Source organism: Panthera pardus, unplaced genomic scaffold, assembly GCF_024362965.1.
Source record: "Panthera pardus isolate Hobbes unplaced genomic scaffold, ASM2436296v1 HiC_scaffold_22, whole genome shotgun sequence".
In the NCBI taxonomy this organism is placed as follows: Eukaryota; Metazoa; Chordata; class Mammalia; order Carnivora; family Felidae; genus Panthera; species Panthera pardus.
This window is the reverse complement of record NW_026526788.1, coordinates 80,315,073-80,334,502: the sequence shown is the minus strand read 5'-3', so window position 1 is coordinate 80,334,502 and position 19,430 is coordinate 80,315,073.

Sequence of the window (19,430 nt, the reverse complement as noted above, 5' to 3'; positions counted from 1 at the left end):
TTCCTACATCTGCTTTCTTTTTGTCTTCGCTTAGCTGGGACATCTCTTTCTCATACCTTTGTTTGCAATCTTTTCCGGTTGAAATGTGCATCCAGTAAATCGTCTTATTGCCCTACTTATTCGAGAAGGCAGTTGGCTACTACATGCCGAAAACCAGAAGTTGAAAATTTAAGTTCGTGTGGGCAGCAGTGAGGTGAGCCCTCTCCCCTCCCCGTGTAATCCAGATGGCAGCTGGGGCCCCTGCTGCTTAGAAATCCGGTTATGAGGGCTCTTGGCTCCTTCTCTGCCCCTTTTCTGGGCTCCTCTGCCGTCTATGCCTGCATCAGATCCACCAGGAAGACCACACTGAAAAAATTCAGGTGAAATTCAGGTGAAATTCACCTGAAACAATTCAGGTGAAATCCATGTAACATAAAATGAATGATTTAAATTTTTTTTAATGTTTTTATTTATTTTTGAGACAGAGAGAGACAGAGCATGAGCAGGGGAGGGGCCGAGAGAGAGGGAGACACAGAATCCGAAGCAGGCTCCGGGCTCCAAGCCGTCAGCCCAGAGCCCGACGTGGGGCTCGAAATCACAGACCGCGAGATCGTGACCCGAGCCGAAGTCAGACGCTTAACCGACGGAGCCACTCAGGCGCCCCATAAAACGAAAGCTTTTAAAGTGAACAATTCGGTGGCGGTTAGTACATTCCTGGTGTTGTGCCAACCACCACATCTTTCTAGCTCCAAGTTCTTTCCATCGCCCCAAACTAAAACCCCAGACCCTTTCAGCAGTTGCTTGCCCGTTCTGCTCCCTGCTCCTCTGGTCTGCACTCTCGCTTCTGTGGATCTCCAATTCTAGGTAATTCACAGAAATGAAAGCGTGCCCTCTGAGGCCTTTGTGTTTCGCATCTTGCGCTTAGCCTCGTGTTTTTTTTTTTTTAAAGAATTTTTTTTTTTTTTCAACATTTATTTATTTTTGGGACAGAGAGAGACAGAGCATGAACGGGGGAGGGGCAGAGAGAGAGGGAGACACAGAATCGGAAACAGGCTCCAGGCTCTGAGCCATCAGCCCAGAGCCTGACGCGGGGCTCGAACTCACGGACCGCGAGATCGTGACCTGGCTGAAGTTGGACGCCCAACCGACTGCGCCACCCAGGCGCCCCTAGCCTCGTGTTTTTGAGGTTGGTCCGTGTTGCGCTGTGTAAAAGCCTACATCGTCGCTGGTTTCCCCCAAACACCCACCTGCTCGCGGGCCCCGAACGCCTGCGGGAACCTCACCCAACATTTCGTTGTGTGCGACCTTCCGCCTTCTTGCTGGCCTCACCCCACGTCCCCCCTGCCTCCTCCTCTGGAAAACCGACACTCACCAGCTCATCAGCCACATTCTATCCTCTCTCACATGGAGAGTTTCGGCTTCTGCTCCAGGGTGTTTATCAAAGAGCCGCGTAGAATGACTCTCTTCTCTCCCTGGGTGCTGTTTTCTCCCCTTCCTTAGAGAGGACAGAGTGACAGTGAGGGGAAAGAAATGGCCAGGATTTTTATCTGTTGGAGCCGCCTCGATGGGTCGGGAGAGGTACGGTAAGTCCCGGTTTTCCAGGGACTGTCCCAACGTATGGCTATGCCCCACCCCCCTTCTCAAAAGCATCCCATTTTGGAGGACAAATTATATGGTCATCCATAAGCAGGGAGTCTGTGTATTCTCTCTGCTTTGATTATGACCAGTCCAAGGGAAGGAGACTCTTCTGTGCAGGGGACATGTCTTGGACACAAGATAAAAGGAGGAGAGTGAGCAAATATTGGTAGCGTCTGTCTGTGTCCGGCCAAGGCAGGAGACGTTGCCCTTGCTCTGCGACCAGTCCCACGGATGCCTTCTGATGAGGATTTGGCTTTGCGGAGAGTCTGGCCAGAGAAAGAGACCTGGCTCCATATACACAGCAAACACAAGGACACAGCTCTTTCTGATGATATGTAAGTGAAATTCCTTGTTGTAAATAATCCTGTGTCTCCCTAAGCCATCTGCTCATTTATTTTTGTTGGTGTTGTGGCTTTTTTTTTTTTTTTGGTATTGTGGGAAAACATAGATAACATAAAAGTTACCATTTTAACCATTGTTAAGTGTATATTTCAGCGGCATTGAGTACATTCACTGTTTTTGTACAACTATCACCACCATCCACCCCCAGATTCCTTCCACCTTCCCGAACAGAAACTCTGTCCCCACTGAACACCAATTTCCCATCCTCTCCCCCCCCCCCCACCGCCATCACCCCCAGGGGACCCTCTGTTCCACTTCTGTCTCCATGAATTTGCCTACTCTAGGTACCTCAGATAAGAGGAATCCTACAGTAGTCGTCCTTTGGTGCGTCTGCTCATTCTCTGAATGTTATTGCTAACCTCCCAGGGTCCTGTGAAGGGCAGTGTCTCACGTGTTGTGCGAGGCCTTGTACCTTCTAAGAATTTTCGAACGATTTAGACGTTTGAGTCTCACGTCAATTCGTTGAGGCGAGCACGGGTCTTGTTATCCTCGTGAGACTGAAGTTCAGAGAAGCTACTTATGTTGTGGAAAGTCACACAGCTAGTGGCCGGATTAGGACGAGAAGGCGGAGTCTGTCGACTCTGTCCGTCTTTTCTAGAGTCTGGCAACTGGTCCGGAGGTGGGGACGCTTTCTTCCTTCCGGAGTCTAAACCTGAAGTTTGCGTAACTACATTTTGCAGAAGCAAAGAAAGACTCCCGTTGATTTGTGAGCGTGTGGTGAGGGGAGAGTGGGAGTGGGGGCAGGGCCCGCTGGCGGGGAGCCGCCGAGGGGGAGGGGTGTGTCTTCACATCCAAGGTCTGCCTGCCGTCTTTATCAGGGTTTTCTCCCAGAGGGAGGGTTCCGGATGCTCAAGATACGCTCTTCCAAAAAGGTTGGGCATTTCTCCAGGAGCCAGAAAAACCAACCAGTGCTCAAACAGGCTGGAAGACAATCTTGTTTTTCCAAGCCCTGAAATAATCAAGATCTTGCTGTGTACATGTTTGCAAACAAGCGGGAACAATAAGCTCACTCGACACGTAGGGTTTTACTTGCCGTTCTATCGCGCGGGACAGTCACTTCTGAGGACTCGACTGCAGCTGTCCCTCCGTGAAAAAAAAAAAAAACCTGGGGAGCCGGGACCCTGCTGGGAAACGAGAGCTCGGGACTGGTGGTGGGCAAGGGTCCGGCCTCCGCGGGCACTAATGCTTGTCACGAGGGCGGGGAAGGCCAGCTTTTATTTATTTGTTTTTATTGTAAGTGAGCTCTACGCCCAACGTGGGTCTCGGCCTCACAGCCCTGAGAGCAAGAGTCGCGGGCCCGGGGAGGTCAATCTCCACAAAGAAAAGCTGACCGGAGCTGCGCAACCAGACCGGGGTCAGTGCACCTGCTCGTGGGTAACTCTGAGCCGGAGGCGGTTTCCACTTGCACGCGGCAGCGCCGTGCACACGCGTGAGCGTTGCAAGGACACTTTTAACGTTACGACCAAGATTTGCTTTGACACAGGAATACCGCTTTTCTGTTGACTTCGGCGACTCGGAGCGTAGGGAGAAGCGTGGCTCACACTGCGTGTCTTCAGCGAGGGTTCCCAGCCTGTGCGTCTGCACCCAAAGCCATGGCCATCTATCGGGTCTGGCAAGAGGGGCCTTCTCGACGATTCTGTGCAGCATGGGGCCTCTCACCCCTGGGCCCCGCTGCCTCCCCGTCACTATGGGTAGAACTCAGTGGCCAGCTTGTTGGCGGTCTGGGGGCCGGGACCTCCAGCGAAACCAGCCGTCCACAACCTCTCCAACTGCCATCACACCCCAGCTGACTCTGCTCCTGTCGAGAGCCCAGCGCAGGAATAAAAGTGACGCGAATGACAGTCTCCCGGCCGGCAGGCCCGGGGAAGCAGGGCAAAGCCACAATGCAAATGCTCCCCCTTAGTGACTCAGTTTGAAGTGCTCGCACTCCCAAGACAAGTGGTTTCTAGTGTCGCCATTCGCCGTTTAGAGGTAAAGATGCAGACACAGAGAAGACCCTCGCTGGCCTAGGCTGCACAGAGAGGTTGAGGGGATGTTCAGACTCCGGTCCCCTCCCAGCCCCACTGCTGGGACCGCTACCTTCCGGGGAGGCAGGGAGGGCAATGGCATTAAAATGACTGAATTGAACAAAATTGCAGAGACACGGAGAAAGGGCTCCGTAGAACGCCTTTCTGAGCACTGTGCACCTCCTGAATGCCCAGTATTTATATCTAGTGAATCTCTGTTACGCCCCAGTGTCTTCCTGTAAACCAAGTTGTTTAAGAGGTGAACACAATGGGAACCATTTCTTCATCAGACGGTCACGCTGATGGCAGCTGACATCATACATGACAATTGTTTCCCATGGACGCGCAAATGTCTTATTTGAGTGTTTTAAAGTTAATATGAACTATTAATATCCAATACGGTTGGCATTGATGGCTATTAACCATTAACAAAGGCTAACATTAAATCTGATACCTTCGGAGCACTTACCCTGTGACTTTAAGTTTTTATTTATTTAACTTGAGAGAGAGATGGAATTCCAAGCAGATCGCGCATTGTCAGTGCAGAGCCCGATGTGGGGCTTGATCTCACGAACTGAAAAATCATGACCTGAGCTGAAACCGAGAGTCGGACGTTTAACTGACTGAGCCACCCAGGTACCCCAACGCTCCCCGTTTTTAAATAACAGTGGAGAGTGGGACAGAGCGGTATGGGGGAGCTCCCTCAAGGTCATGTGATGCCAATGAGTGGTTCTCTGCCAACATTCTGTGGACAGGGGATGGTAGTTGAGGGAAAAGAGACCTTATCTATGTGGACTTGAAAAAGCAAACCGATGCCCAGCGGTGAACTTGCTCAAGAACCACCTAACAGGTTGTGATGCCCAGACTTTACGAAGATATTATCAGAAAGAAAACCAAACAGTAACTTCTCATGTGAATATACATAAGAAATGCAGAGATCCCAAATAAAATACTAAACAATGGACTCTTGCACTGTATTAAATAAGGAAAACCATCATTCTGGGAATGCAAGGGTAGTTTGGGATTAAGAATCTGTTAATATAATGCATTATGATGCAAAGAAAAAATATGATTACCTGAATATATTCTGAAAATCTACTTAATACAATTTAACATCCAATATTGATTATATTTTTCAAAACTCTAGTAACGATCTCTCACTAAGCTGGGAATAGAGAGACCTCTTTTACAAAGGTAAAGAATGTCTATGCGGGGGGACGCCTGGGTGGCTCAGTCAGTTAAGCATCCCACTCTTGGTTTTGGCTTAGGTCATGATCCCCGGGTCATGTCCCGCTTTGGGGTCTGGACTGAGCACGGAGCCTGCTTGAGGTTCTCTCTCTTCCTCTCTCTCTGCCCCTGCCCCGCTCTTCCGTGGTCACTCTACCTCCCTCTCAAAAATAAATACACGTTAAAAAAAAAAAAAAGGAAAAAAGAAAGGCACAGGACCCGAAACTACATGATGTCTACTGGTGGTTGTCTGGGTGACAAATATTTATCACAACCCTCAAAATTGTATATAACCTCTGACCCAACAATTTTTTTTTTTTAATGTTTATTTATTTATTTTCAGAGACAGAGACAGAGCATGAGCAGGGGAGGAGCAGAGAGAGAGACACAGAATCCGAAACAGGCTCCAGGCTCCGAGCTGTCCGCACAGAGCCCGACACGGGGCTTGAACTCACGAACCGTGAGATCGTGACCTGAGCCGAAGCTGGTCGCTCAGCCGACTGAGCCACCCAGGCGCCCCAACAATTTCACTCCTAGGGGTTTATGCCAAGGAAGTTGTCACAGATGAAAACAAGGGTTGGCTGGCAAGAATGTTAATCACAACCCAGCTTGTGAAACTAATCCATTGGAAATGAACTGTATGTATGAAGTCAGAGGTGCAGCGTTGATTAAATGAATTACGTTATACACACCTGCACCGGACACAAACTTGTGTGTCTTCTCAGAGTCCCCAGACAGCCCGCTCGTTTCTGTCTTCCGGGCTCACGTCTCCCCTGCACGGGCACCCTCTGGTACCGAACTTAGACCAAGTACCCCAAGGCAGGGTCTTCTGAGTGAGCGCCAACGCACTGAACGAGACCCCGGTGAGCGTGGGAGACTTAGCTCCTGATGGGGGTGACCCTCGACCTCTTGGAAATTGGGCAGATACACCCCATCTTGGTTCTCCCCTTGGGGAGCGAGGCTGTGATAAGTTTTCTCCCCGAATCCCTTCTGATGCCAAGGAAGCGTGTCTGTTGAACGACCTGTTGTATCTCTTTGGAGCTTGTCCTGAAATCGCTGCCGGCACGGTGACTCGTCACAGGGCATCGCTTTGTGTTTTCCTCGTATTTTTTTCTTTATTTTTCTTGCCGTCTAGGCCCTGGGCCTGCACCTCCCAAATAAAGTATCAGCACTTTGATTCTTGCTTCAGGCCATCTTTTCCAGAAGACTCATGTGAAGACATTATACTAAGCCGTTATTTTAAATGATGTTGAAGACTCTATTGTTTATATACATTTCTCATTTTCTCTATGGGAGGATAGGTTTTGACATGGTAAGAACCTTTCTGGCTGGGGAGAGACTGCCCCTCCCAGGCCTAGCAAATTCTTAGAGGTAGCAAATGGCTCAGCTGGAGTATGCCTTTAGCACACAAACTAAGTAATCCAGAGCCTTACCTCCTTTGTCCTGCAGACCCCTGGAGGTAACACTCCTCTCCTTTAATTAACACCTCCTCCCCCCAGGGGGCAGGGGCGGGGCGGTCAAGGGCTGGCAATGAGAGAACACCCCTGGAGCCCAGAGCCTGAACAAATTATTCAAACTAGCCAATCCAGACTGTATACCCTGCCTTCCCTTCCCTTTCCCAAGGAGGCTCCAATAAAAGCGAAGCCTAGGGGCGCCTGGGTGGCGCAGTCGGTTAAGCGTCCGACTTCAGCCAGGTCACGATCTCGCGGTCCGTGAGTTCGAGCCCCGCGTCAGTCTCTGGGCTGATGGCTCGGAGCCTGGAGCCTGTTTCCGATTCTGTGTCTCCCTCTCTCTCTGCCCCTCCCCCGTTCATGCTCTGTCTCTCTCTGTCCCAAAAATAAATAAAAAACGTTGAAAAAAAAAAATTAAAAAAAAAATTAAAAAAAAAAAAAAAAAAAGCGAAGCCTAAGGTCTCTTTACTTCTGCCCCTTCTGCCTCAGGACCACCCTGTGCTTCCCCATCACGTGACCATGCGTGGCCTGGTTTGCTTCCTGTTTCTAGCACCTGGGAGCGTAATGAACTAGGCTTTCCTTGAGCCTCTCCTACGTCTCCTCCTGTGACTATGTTTGACTGACCATCACATAAAAGAACCCTGAACAAAGACTCTTTTATGACACGGAAAAACATTCACGCTGGGTGTGTCAAAAAGCACACACATCCAGTGTCTGACTCTTGACTTCTGGCTCAGGTGATGATCATCTCGAGGTTCTGGAGTTCGAGTCCCTCGTCGGGCTCTGCACTGACATCACAGAGCCTGCTTGGGACTCTGTCTCCTTCTCTCTCTGCCCCTCCCCTGATTGCTCTCTATCTCTCTCTCAAAAAAACAAAACAAAACAAAAAACAAAAAAAACAACCTCCCCATTTATAAAACAATATGTTTCCATTCTTATAAAAAACAAACATAAAAGAAAACATTTGAAAGAAAAATACCAACACAGTAATAGTGGTTAATGTTAGAGGTAAGATTGGGGGGATGTTTTGTCTCTTTTTGGACTCTAATGTCTGAATTTTCGACATTTTTTTTAAAAAAACCACATTGGTACCAGTTACCTCTTGCTGCATTAAAAGCGACCCCAACACTCAGTGGGTTCAAACAGCAATTTGTTGATGAGTCTGTGGGTCAGCAGTTTCGGGCTGGGCTCGGATGGATAGTTCTACTAGTTTGCCTGAAGTCTTTCCGGTAACTTTCTTGGGGCCGTTTGGTCCCCGGTAACCTAGCATGTCTGGGCCTCTCCTTCCAAGTGGTCTTTCATCTGTAGAGGACAGCTGGGCTTTATTACATGACAGTGGCGTTCCACGAGGGTCGACCGGGATGCCGCAAGGCCTCTTAAGGCCCAGGATCTAAGCTCACACAATGTTACTTCCGCCCCCAAATGATTGCTCAAAGCAAGTCACGAGGTCTGCCCAGATTCGAGGGCGGGGGAACAGATCCCTCCTCCAGCTGGTCTGCAGGGATGGGCAGAACGATCGCAATCTCCTCGTAAACACTGATAAGCAAGCTACCATACCGTTTGGAAGACGTTTCCAAAGTTTCTTCTAGTCTGTCTATAGGGACGGATATTATTTCTTCTAGTCTAGGTTGAGACAGTATTCACGAGTAATGCTTTCATATCCATCACTTCGTGCAGGACTCAAGATTCTCAGGCAACTTGAAAGACAAATTTAAAAAGTATTTCGTAGGGGCGCCTGGGTGGCTCAGTCGGTTAAGGGTCGGACTCTTGATCTCGGCTCAGGTCATGATCTCACAGCGGGTTTGAGCCTCTCATTGGGCAGCATGCTGACAGCGTGGAGCCTGCTTGGGATTCTCTCTCTCCCTCTCTCTCTCCCTCTACTCCTTCTTCCCCTTGCTCTCTCAAAAATAAATAAACCCCCAAAAAAGTATTAAGTAAGTCCTACAGTGGAGATCTATCTATATCTATATCTATTTCTATATCTACATCTATTTCTATATCTATATCTATCTATCTATATCTGTAATTTATTTATTTATTACCAAAATAGATTGGCTCTTCCTCTCCATCAATTTGAGTCAGGGAGATTTACAGCATACGTATCAGGGAAAGAAAACTTCTTTAATTTAGTTCCTGGCTGCTGGACAGATTGTCAGATTTGTGCCAGTGATTAAAAAATGAATTTCTCACCATTCTGCAATTAAAACCCTACCCACTCTCCATTCCCGATGATGTGATAGGACAGGAGCCATCTCGGAGTAGCTTAATATTATTAGATTAGCAAGAAGATGTCTAACATGACTCAGTGTTGTTCTTGAGAAATAATTAGCTACTTAAGTGGAATAGACCTCCATGGAATACAAGTCTATCTCTTTTATAACATTTAGATTTGGAGGCTTAATTATCCAGTGAAAAATAGTCACTTTAGCACTTTCGTCCATTGGGCTATATATTGACATTATTAAAATGCTTTCCTGGTCTCTATGCAAATTGCTTTTTTTTTTTTAAACCAATTTATCTCCTAGCAACCCAAAGTGAAATAAGCTCTGAAAAATGACATCTCAAGAAGACTTTGGGCTGTTAATCCACAGAAATTCCTGGGGTTTATTTGTTGATTGTCTAAATGAACAAACGGATTTGTGCCTCTCGGTGTCTGTGCTGTGGAGTCACTCCTTTCAGCTCAACTTTTAAGCAGCTAATTAAATAGTTGACTTCACACAAATAAACAGTGAAATCGACTGCGTTGGGTCCCCAGTTCCAGTCTGTAAGCACTTTGCATCCAGCCGAATGGGAGGACCCAATGTGAAGTCAGCTAAGGTGCCCTGGAGACCCGGCCGTGCTCTGGGGTGTGGGGGAGTTTCTCCGTCTTTCCAGACACACTCCCCCGCTGCAGGAGAGGCGGCCACCCCTCCTCCCGGGGTCTTAGCTTCTCTCTCCTGGAGATGCGCACAAAGTCCGCGTTCCAGGCTCAAGGCCGAGAAGCCTGGAGTCAGACAATGAGCGCGACAGTGTTTTACAGACGGCACAGAAGCGCCAGCCACGGTTATTCCCTCGGATGAGGCAGCGGCAGATGGGGACCAGCTTCCCGCCTCAAGGATGGAGGCCACGGGCCCTGCGGTGACCCAGAGGGTGCCCCCCGCTGCCTGCCCACCCACCTCCCTGGCCTGAGGCTGTGTCCCTTTGCTTCCTGACTCAGTCGCCTTGCCATCAGGGGGCACTCCTGCTGGCTGCTCTCCACTCTGTCCCTGAGCTGCAGGGCTGGGGTCGCAGTTTGCGAGACCCCTGTTTGCTCTGCTGAGCATGTGCCACCACAGCCTTGGGAGCGGGGCTCAGGCTCCAATCTTGCTGCTGCTGCTGCAGCTGAAGCTTTCCCTGGTGGCAGGACCAACAGTAATCCCCCTCCCCTCCCCCCAAACTAAGTGTGTGCCCAGCCAGTGACACCCTGGGGCTGCCACTTTTCAGACTCACTCACTTCCAGGGAAGGGGATGCATGAACCTGGACGGGGTTGAGAGTCCACCACCGCCCCCAGCCCCCAGCGAGCGACCACTTGCCTCAAAGCCTGCTCTGGCAGTGACTTGCTCACCTGCTCTTTTCCAGGACCCTTTAGAGGTGACCTGAACCCAATTCAGTGTCATAAGTTTAGGCAAAAAGGGGATTTGTAGGCAGCTTAGCCCCCAAAGGGTCTTAGACAGAACTGGCTTTCGGGACAACCACAGCCAGACCCTCCCTGGTTAGTTTGGGTTCCCCCCAAAGTGGAGCCTGAGACGAGGACTTAAAGGGGGGGGGGGGCGGAAAGTGGAACAGGGAACTGAGAACAGCCATGAGGATGTGTCAGCGTGGTGAGTGGGCAGCTGGGCTCTCTGGTGGGGACCCTCTGAGAAGCCCGCCTCACAATCATCCAATACAGGCTGGGCACCTGCCCTTCCCACCAACCCCCTTCCCCTGCCACTTGAAGGCTGCCTCGGGAACCCAAACTTCCCAGTATTTTATCAGTTGGAGAAAGCACTGGCAGAGAAGAAGCCAGCCCCTGGGACTTGAGGCGGGAAGCTGGAGAAGCCAGGTGGGCCATGCTCTGTGGCAGGGGCACCAAAACTTTCTGCTCTAGGCCCGGATGCCCTGGGGACTCTGCATCTTCTTTGTCTGCCCCTGCTGGTTGTTTGGCTCCCTCTGACAGCAAAGGGTTTGTCTGCAGGAAGCCACATGGCAATCCCTTGCAGGCTGATGTCCATTCAGATCATGGAGGACTCCTCTCTTCTGGGTCCAGCCAGCGGAGTCCCAGGGAAGGACTCTGATTGGCCTGGCTGGGTCACGTGACATCCCTGGCCCAATCAGGGTAGTCTAGGCTCTGAAGGATTGTGACTGGCCCACGATGGGTCGTTTGCTCCCCCCGTGATCAGAGGGATGGGGTCTGCTCCCAGAAGAGGGGGTGTGAGGCTTCAGGGAGTGGCTGGGTATTTTCCTCATCGGGCATTGGCCAGGACCAACCCAAATAGCTGGCAGGCTTCAGACAATTTGAACCCGGGCAAGGAGGGTTTGGGGTCTTGATCCTTCCCTCTCCGAAGGCTGCTAGACTCTATATTTAAATTTTCCCCTTTCTCACTCCCTGTCAGTCTTCTAAGTCTCTATATCAGTGATTTCTCTCCTCCCTCCTCTCTGCTTTTGCTTCCCATGCACCAGGTACTGTGAGTAGGCAGTTATAACCCCTGAACTCTACCTAGCTGGGTGTGTTTTATGGTATTCTAGGAAAATGCTCTCCCATTCATCAGGCATGAATATAATTTAGAGAATAGGTTTTTGTTTTTTTTATAATTTTTTTAAATGTTTATTTATTTTTGAGAGAGACAGAGACAGAGCGTGAACAGGGGAGGGGCAGAGAGAGAGGGAGACACAGAATCCGAAGCAGGCTCCAGGCTCCGAGCCATCAGCACAGAGCCCGACGCGGGGCTCGAACTCAAGCTGTGAGATCATGACCTGAGCCGAAGTCGGACGCTCAACAGACTGAGCCACCCAGGCGCCCCTAGAGAAAAAGTTTTGACAAAAGATACTACCACAAAAGAGCCAATGGAGAGTTTTAAAATATTTTTCACACCTTAGGGCAATTGGCATTTTAGATTTATGCTTTTGCTCTCTTTTACTGGAAATAAGACTTTCACTTGCCTGACCTTAATGAATGTTAAGAGAATTCCTTCGTTGCTCAAAGACAAGGGCAATATGTGTAGGAAGCTAGTGGTAAAAACCAAAGGGACGTTGACTGGAATGAAACTGATACTCCAACAGACCATCGTCCTCGCCTAACAGCAAACATGTCTTTTCAGAACTCGGTGTTCATTCATGCTTTCATCCAACTAGCATTTATTAAGTACCCAGAAGGTGCTTAAGAAGCAGTGCTAACTAAGATCAGCAACATTCTTGCTTTGAAGGACCTTACTTTTGAGTTGGGGAGACAGAAGATAAGCATGCATGAGTGAAAAAATGAGCTTCTTCCAAGAGTGAATGTGCTAGAAATGTGGTAAAGTGGGAAGTAGCCAGGGAAGCCTCACTGAGAAAGATCTTGACTTATTTATTGATTGATTTTTATCGAGAGAGCAAGCTGGGGAGAGGGGCAGAGGGAGAGAGAGAACCTTAAGCAGGCTCCACGCTCATCAGGGCTCAATTCCATGACCCTGGGATCATGACCTGAGCCAAAATCAAGAGTTGGATGCCAACTGACTGAGCCATTCAGGCGCCCCAAGATCTTGACTTGGAGTCAGGAGCCGAATGGTTGGGAATCCTTGGCGTGATGAGCTGGGGAGAAGCAGCTCAGGTAGAGGCAGGGACCATTCTGTGATGTTGGGGAAACTAGAAGGGAGGCCTGACTGGCCCGGGTGCAGTGTGCAGGGAAAGGGAGGGAGGGTGTGGGTCAGAAAGGGATTCCATTTACGGGGCCATGGGCCACGGTAAAGATTTTGAGCTGTGAGCTTGAGGTTTTGGTTTTTGAAAGACCCTCCTTTCACCCAGTTCTTGTTGCTGGACAGGATACACAGAAAAAGAATGGGAGGGGGCGGGAAACATGGCACCCCCCCCCCCACCTCCCCTCAGTTCTGCTCAAAGAAAGCTGAGCCCTTTGTCTGCCGAGTACGCCCATAGCCAAACTTGGCGTTGTATGGCGAACTGTGTTTTCTGAGTCATTGATAATACCTGGGTCCTGTCTGTGTTGTCCTGGGGGGAAAAGCCGAGTCAGAGAATAGCACAAAATTTAGTTTTGTTAAATGAAGACCATTTAACTCCAGTTAAAATGTCATTCCTGGGCCAGCAAACAAGCTCTACGCCAACGCCCTCCTTGGGAGGGACCCAGGGATTTATTTTCACCATCCACGGCAGTCCAGTTGAGCTAAACCAGAATGCAGTTTGGATGTGAGCTTCAATTCAGCAACTTCAGAGTCTGTGGGTTTGGATGCACATTATTATCAGCAGCTCTCAGAATAGCATCCTGTCCTCACCTGATGCTGGGAGTGCTTTGCACAAACCCTGTTACCACCCACACCTCACGATGCATTTATGGATTCTCTGGGGAAAGCCCTCCTTTCTCAGCAGGACCGTGTGGCAGGACAGCACAACCTCCCACCACCCTGGGACCGTCCCGGGAACTCGGTCACTTAAAAAATCGGGGAAGAATGTATCTGGTGGAAAATGACTACAACCGGTGTAAGGATTTCACATATAATGTGTCACCTGTTCACATCTCAGCAGCACTGCCAAGGTCACAGAGCCTTGTCTTTTTAATCCTTCCTCCTCTCTTTGCTCAAACTCCCCGAAGTCAAAAAAGCCCACACTCCCTGCAGCTACTCGTGCAGGCTGCACATTCTTCCGCCGAAGAGCTGGGGTGGGAAAGGAGAGGGATCTGTGCAGGGCACGGAGTCAAAGGAAGTAACACGAGCAAATCCTTCTGTTACAATTCCAAGTAAAAAGGGCAGGATGCAAAATTGTCTACATCTACGGTAGGACTGTATTCAACAAGCACCTGTGCCTAGGACAAAATCACTTGGGGCCGACACCCGCATGGTGTTCACTACGGCTGTTTGCGGATGCCAGGATGATGGGGGACGTTTTTCCTCTGAGTTTTTCATCTTTTCCCATGATTTGAAAATCACAAGTATTAGTAGCAGATATTTCTTATTTTGTTTGTTCAGAAGAAACGAGAGAACTTCTTCCTCTGCGTCGACCCTGCGCTCCTGCCCTGGGTTGCCCATGGCTGCGCCCCACCCCTCTGGGTTGAAGGGATGAGATGCAGGTGACCCGAATTGAGCCGGTAGTGCTACCCCATTTCCCCGACCCCAGTTCAGGAATGGGCGTGGGACTCAAGCCGGGTCTTACCACGCCCTTCCCCTGGTCCTAGTGAGTGGAAGAGAAGGACAGGCAGGACAGTCAAGGTGACACAACTGTGTGGAAGACTCAACACCCCATCGCTGGCTTTGAAGACGGAAGGGGCCTCAACACAAGGTTCGCGGGCAGCTTCCAGAGGTCTGAGAAGGCAAGAAAATGGATTCCCCCGAAGAGCCTCCAACACATTGACTTTAACTCAGGGAGATTTTCAGACTTCTCCACTCCACGACTGTAAGATAATAGATTAGGGTTGTTTTAAGTCACTAAGTTTGTGGTCATTTCGTTGCAAGGAGCGGTAAGAAACCCCTACAGGGAGAGAGAGGCCAACTCCAGCCGTGGACTGTCTGGGCTGGGTCAAGATGGCACAAGTGGGCCATCTTCCAACCACGGCTGCGGGGACAGGGTGTTGGGGAGCAGATGGGGCCTGCTGTGTGGGAGGCCCGCTGAAGGGCCCTCGGGCAGGTACTGAGCGCTCCAATGGCAGCTTGGGTCCAGAGGTGCTCAGGAAAGGCCAAAGCCAGGTTGTCCTCCCACCCCCATTTCCAGCTGAGCTAAACCAGGCAGCATGAGAAGGGACAGGATGGTTACAGTTTCATGGGTGTCTCTGGAGGAACAGGGGTTAAATGTCTCCTCACAGGGTCAGAGGAGACAGAGTACAAGTGGGAGCCCTCAGACCAAATGTCAACGGAGATCACTACAAATAACACCAGTCTGGGGTGGCCAGCTATCTCAGTCAGTCCTGGTCTCGGGGTTGTGAGGTCGAACCCCACGCTGGGTGGAGAGACTACTTAAAAATAAAATCTTTAGTCTCCTGATTTGCTCATTTTAGCCACTCTGACGGGCGTGAAGTGATATCTCAATGTGGTTTAGATTTGTATTTCCCTGATGAGGAGTGACATTGAGCATCTTTCATGTGCCTATTGGCCATCTGGATGTCTTCTTTAGAGAAGTGTCTATTCATGTTTTCTGCCCATTTCTTCACTGGATTATTTGTTTTTCGGGTGTGGAGTTTGGTGAGTTCTTTATAGATTTTGGATACTAGCCCTTTGTCTGATGACATTTGCAAATATCTTTTCCCATTCTTTCAGTTGCCTTTTAGTTTTGTTGATTGTTTCCTTTGCAGTGCAGAAGCTTTTTACCTTCATGAGGTCCCAATAGTTCATTTTTGCTTTTAATTCCCTTATCTTTAGAGATGTGTCAAGTAAGAAATCGCTGCGGCTGAGGTCAGAGAGGTTTTTTCCTGCTTTCTCCTCTGGGGTTTTGATGGTTTCCTGTCTCACATTCAGGTCCTTTATCCATTTTGAGTTTATTTTTGTGAATGGTGTAAGAAAGTGGTCTAGTTTCATTCTTCTGCATGTTGCTGTCCAGTTCTCCCAGCACCATTTGTTAAAGAGACTGTCTTTTTTCCATTGGATGTTCTTTCCTGCTTTGTCAAAGATTAGTTGGCCATACTTTTGTGGGTCCATTTCTGGAGTCTCTATTGTATTCCATTTGTCTATGTGTCTGTTTTTGTGCCAATACCAGGCTGTCTTGATGATTACAGCTTCTATAGATGCTGGAGAGGATGTGGAGAAACGGGAACCCTCTTGCACTGTTGGTGGGAATGCAAACTGGTGCAGCTGCTCTGGAAAACAGTGTGGAGGTTCCTCAAAAAATTACAAATAGATCTACCCTATGACCCAGCAATAGCACTGCTAGGAATTTACCCAAGGGATATAGGAGTGCCGATGCATAGGGGCACTTGTACCCCAATGTTTATAGCAGCACTTTCAACAATAGCCAAATTATGGAAAGAGCCTAAATGTCCATCAACTGATGAATGGATAAAGAAATTGTGGTTTATATACACAATGGAGTACTATGTGGCGATGAGAAAGAATGAAATCTCGCCATTTGTAGCAACGTGGATGGAACTGGAGAGTGTTATGCTAAGTGAAATAAGTCATACAGAGAGAGACAGATACCATATGTTTTCACTCTTATGTGGATCCTGAGAAACTTAACAGAAGACCATGGGGGAGGGGAAGGAAAAAAAAAGTTAGAGAGGGAGGGAGACAAACTATAAGAGACTCAAAAACAGAGAACAAACTGAGGGTTAATGGGGGTGGGAGGGAGAGGAAGGGGGGTGATGGGCATGGAGGAGGGCACCTGTTGGGATGAGTCCTGGGTGTTGTATGGAAACCAGTTTGACAATAAATTTCATATTAAAATAAATAAATAAAATAAAATCATAAAAAACAAAAAACAAAGCCAGGGGCACATGGGTGGCTTAGTTAAGCATCCGATGTCGGCTCCGGTCATGATCTCACAGTTTGTGACTTGGGACCCCACATTGTGCTCTTGTGTCAGAGTGGAGCCTACTTCAGATCCTCTGTTTCCCTCTCTCTCTGCTCCCTCCCCATCTGGTCACTCTCTCTAAAATAAAATATGTAAATATTTAAGTAAGTAAGTAAATAAATAAATAAAATAAAAAAACCAAAACCAAAACCAAACAACAAAAACACAAATAACACCGACCTCACAAGCTCTTAAATAAAATATGTCCCATCTTTCTCACTTGAGACCTATACCTTCATAAGAAGAAGTTAAAAAAGTTTCAATATGTTAAACATGTTAGACAGATGCTAAATATTAACCATTGAAATACATGTTATAATATGTTAAAAATATATTTGACTATAGTTTTTTTTTTAAGTTTTGTTTTTACGTTTACTTATTTTTGAGAGAGAGAGAGAGAGAGAGAGAGAGTGAGCAGGGGAGGAGCAGAGAGAGAGGGAGACACAGAATCCGAAGCAGGCTCTAGGCTCTGAGCTGTCAGCACAGACCCGGATGCAGGGCTTGAACCCATGAACTGTGAGATCAAGACCTGAGCCAAAGTCAGACGCTTAACCAACTGAGCCACCCAGGTGCCCCTGACTACAGTTTTTACATGGCAGAAAGTTGGCCAAAATATCAAAGATAACCAAATCTAATTTTTTTAAGTTTATTTATTTTGAGAGAGAGAGAGAGTGTGTGTGTGTGTGTGTGTGGGTGCGCGCACATGTGAGCTGGAGAGGGGCAGACAGAGGGGGAGAGAGGGAATCCTAAGCAGGCTTCAGGCTGTCAGCCCCTGGTGCGGGGCTCGATCCCAAGAATGGTGATATCATGACCAGAGCCCAAATCAAGAGTCAGACACTTAACCAACCGAGCCACCCAGGCGCTCCCCAAATTTAATTACTATTGTGTATGTCTATACATTTTACTGATGGGTCAGTGGTGGATGGGTAATAAAAAAATGCGTAACTCATAAATTATATACTTATTCCATAAAATTTATAGTTCTTGAATTTCACCCAAATCACTTATTACATTGTCATTATAAAGATTTTCACACAACACATACTATGGAATAACGTCAAATTAGACATTTCGTGAGTTATCATAATTCTTAGCTCTTACTTTCAAATTAGAGAAACTTTGTTCTATGTGTTAATAACCACTGAAGTCATCACTATACTTCTTCAAGCAATACTTAGATTCCAAGATGGACCGTAATTGTACATATCATGTTCACGTGTTATAATGGAATCATATGATACATTATTTTAGAAAATATCATAGAATGGAATTTTCTCATCTAAATCACTATCATTTATCATCTCTTAAAGCAATGTCTAGATTGAGTTCATATTTCTTCATTTCTTCTTGCAGATGTTTCAATATCAAGAAAGCTGAAAATAGCAGTAAAATACTCATTTTTTTTTCACATCTTAGCTGAGACTATTCCTTGATCCATAATGACCAGAAGATATTCTCTGTAGAAACAGATTTGGGAATTATTTTCATGTAGACCTTCATAGTTACCCAGTTTGTTCCATTTCTTTGTTCTAATTTCTCTACATTTTAATGGAATGCCACGTATTCTGCACGTATTTTCTGTTGATTAAGAAAACTCGTTTTCTTTACAATTTCCAAAAATATCTTTTCATAATTAAAAAATGAAGTAGCTACACTTAACATTTTTTTTTCTTTTGGCAGCTTCTGAAAATGTTAAGAGCAAGCAACAATATATACCAAACAACAGTGGACAATGCAAATTCAAAATTGACTTCGTTTTCCATACATTCACTTTTTTGGTGGATCTTCTGTTCTTTTGCTTACTTAACTCTTGTTTAAATTAAGTCTAATTGCTTGAACAGCATTTACTTGGCATTCCCATTTTAAGTCTTAGAGGTTGTTAAGGTCAGATTTGAAGTATGTTTGATCAAGCTGTTCCCTTTTTGGGCAGATCTCGAAAATACCCTTTATTCTTCCTTAATTATTCTGAAGAATGCATCACTAGGGGCCAACATGAGACATGTGTCCTCGTAACAAAGTCAAATGATGAGCTACACATGGGATGCTTCTGAATTTTTGGCCAAAAAATTCTGGGCCATACACTTTTTCCTTTACTATGTTTGTGCCGTTTTCACAGACTTATTCTCAACCAGCTTTTTAACATTTTTAGTAGTAATCGCTACACCCCACGTGGGGCTCAAACTCACGACCCCAAGATCAAGAGTTGCATGCTGTGTTGACAGCCAGCCAGGTGCCCCTCAAATTTATTTTTCCACTTCTTCACTTGGATAAAAAACTATTTCTAGGCATAAAAACAATGCAATATGCTCTTGTTTTCTCCTTCAACAATATATGTAATCAATGTTTGTTGTTCAACATGACTTTTGTCAGTGGTACGATCTAGTTGCATTGAGTAATGGTTACTTATGTTTTTATTGTATGTAGGATTGATTCTCTCACGTTCTCACCTACTGAATTAATCATCTCATTTTGAATTATCCCATCCTAAATAGTGATTGTTTGTTTTATTGCGTTTATCCATCTTACATTTTTGGCCGTCCTAGGCTAAAAATTGGGATTATTTCTATTAACCTTACGACATTTTTATTGCTTTCTGTAGACATTGGGGTTTCAGTACTGTAAAAAGCACCACAACTCTTGGCTAAATGTTGAGCCCAAAATATATTATTTCAGAACGTCACAACAGTGCTGTAGACTGGCATTTACTCGTCGTTGTTGAATACTGTTAGTGGTTTGCTATTTTTTCGTCCTATTATTAAATTTTTAGTACTTGCATGTGTATTTTGTTCATATGTGCGCAAATGACGTTTTGTGTTATTCCAGTAAAAAACCCCAAATGTTTCCGGCTACAAATAACACCTCTGGCCAAAGCTGATCTTGGAAATCGGTTGTGAATTACATAACACATGTAACAAAATACTTTGTCTTTCACTTTGGAAGATGAAAAACTGCTTTTGGAGGTTCTTTCCCCATTGGAAAGGATGTTGGTATAAAGTAAAATACTAAGTTTTCCGCCATGCTCATCCA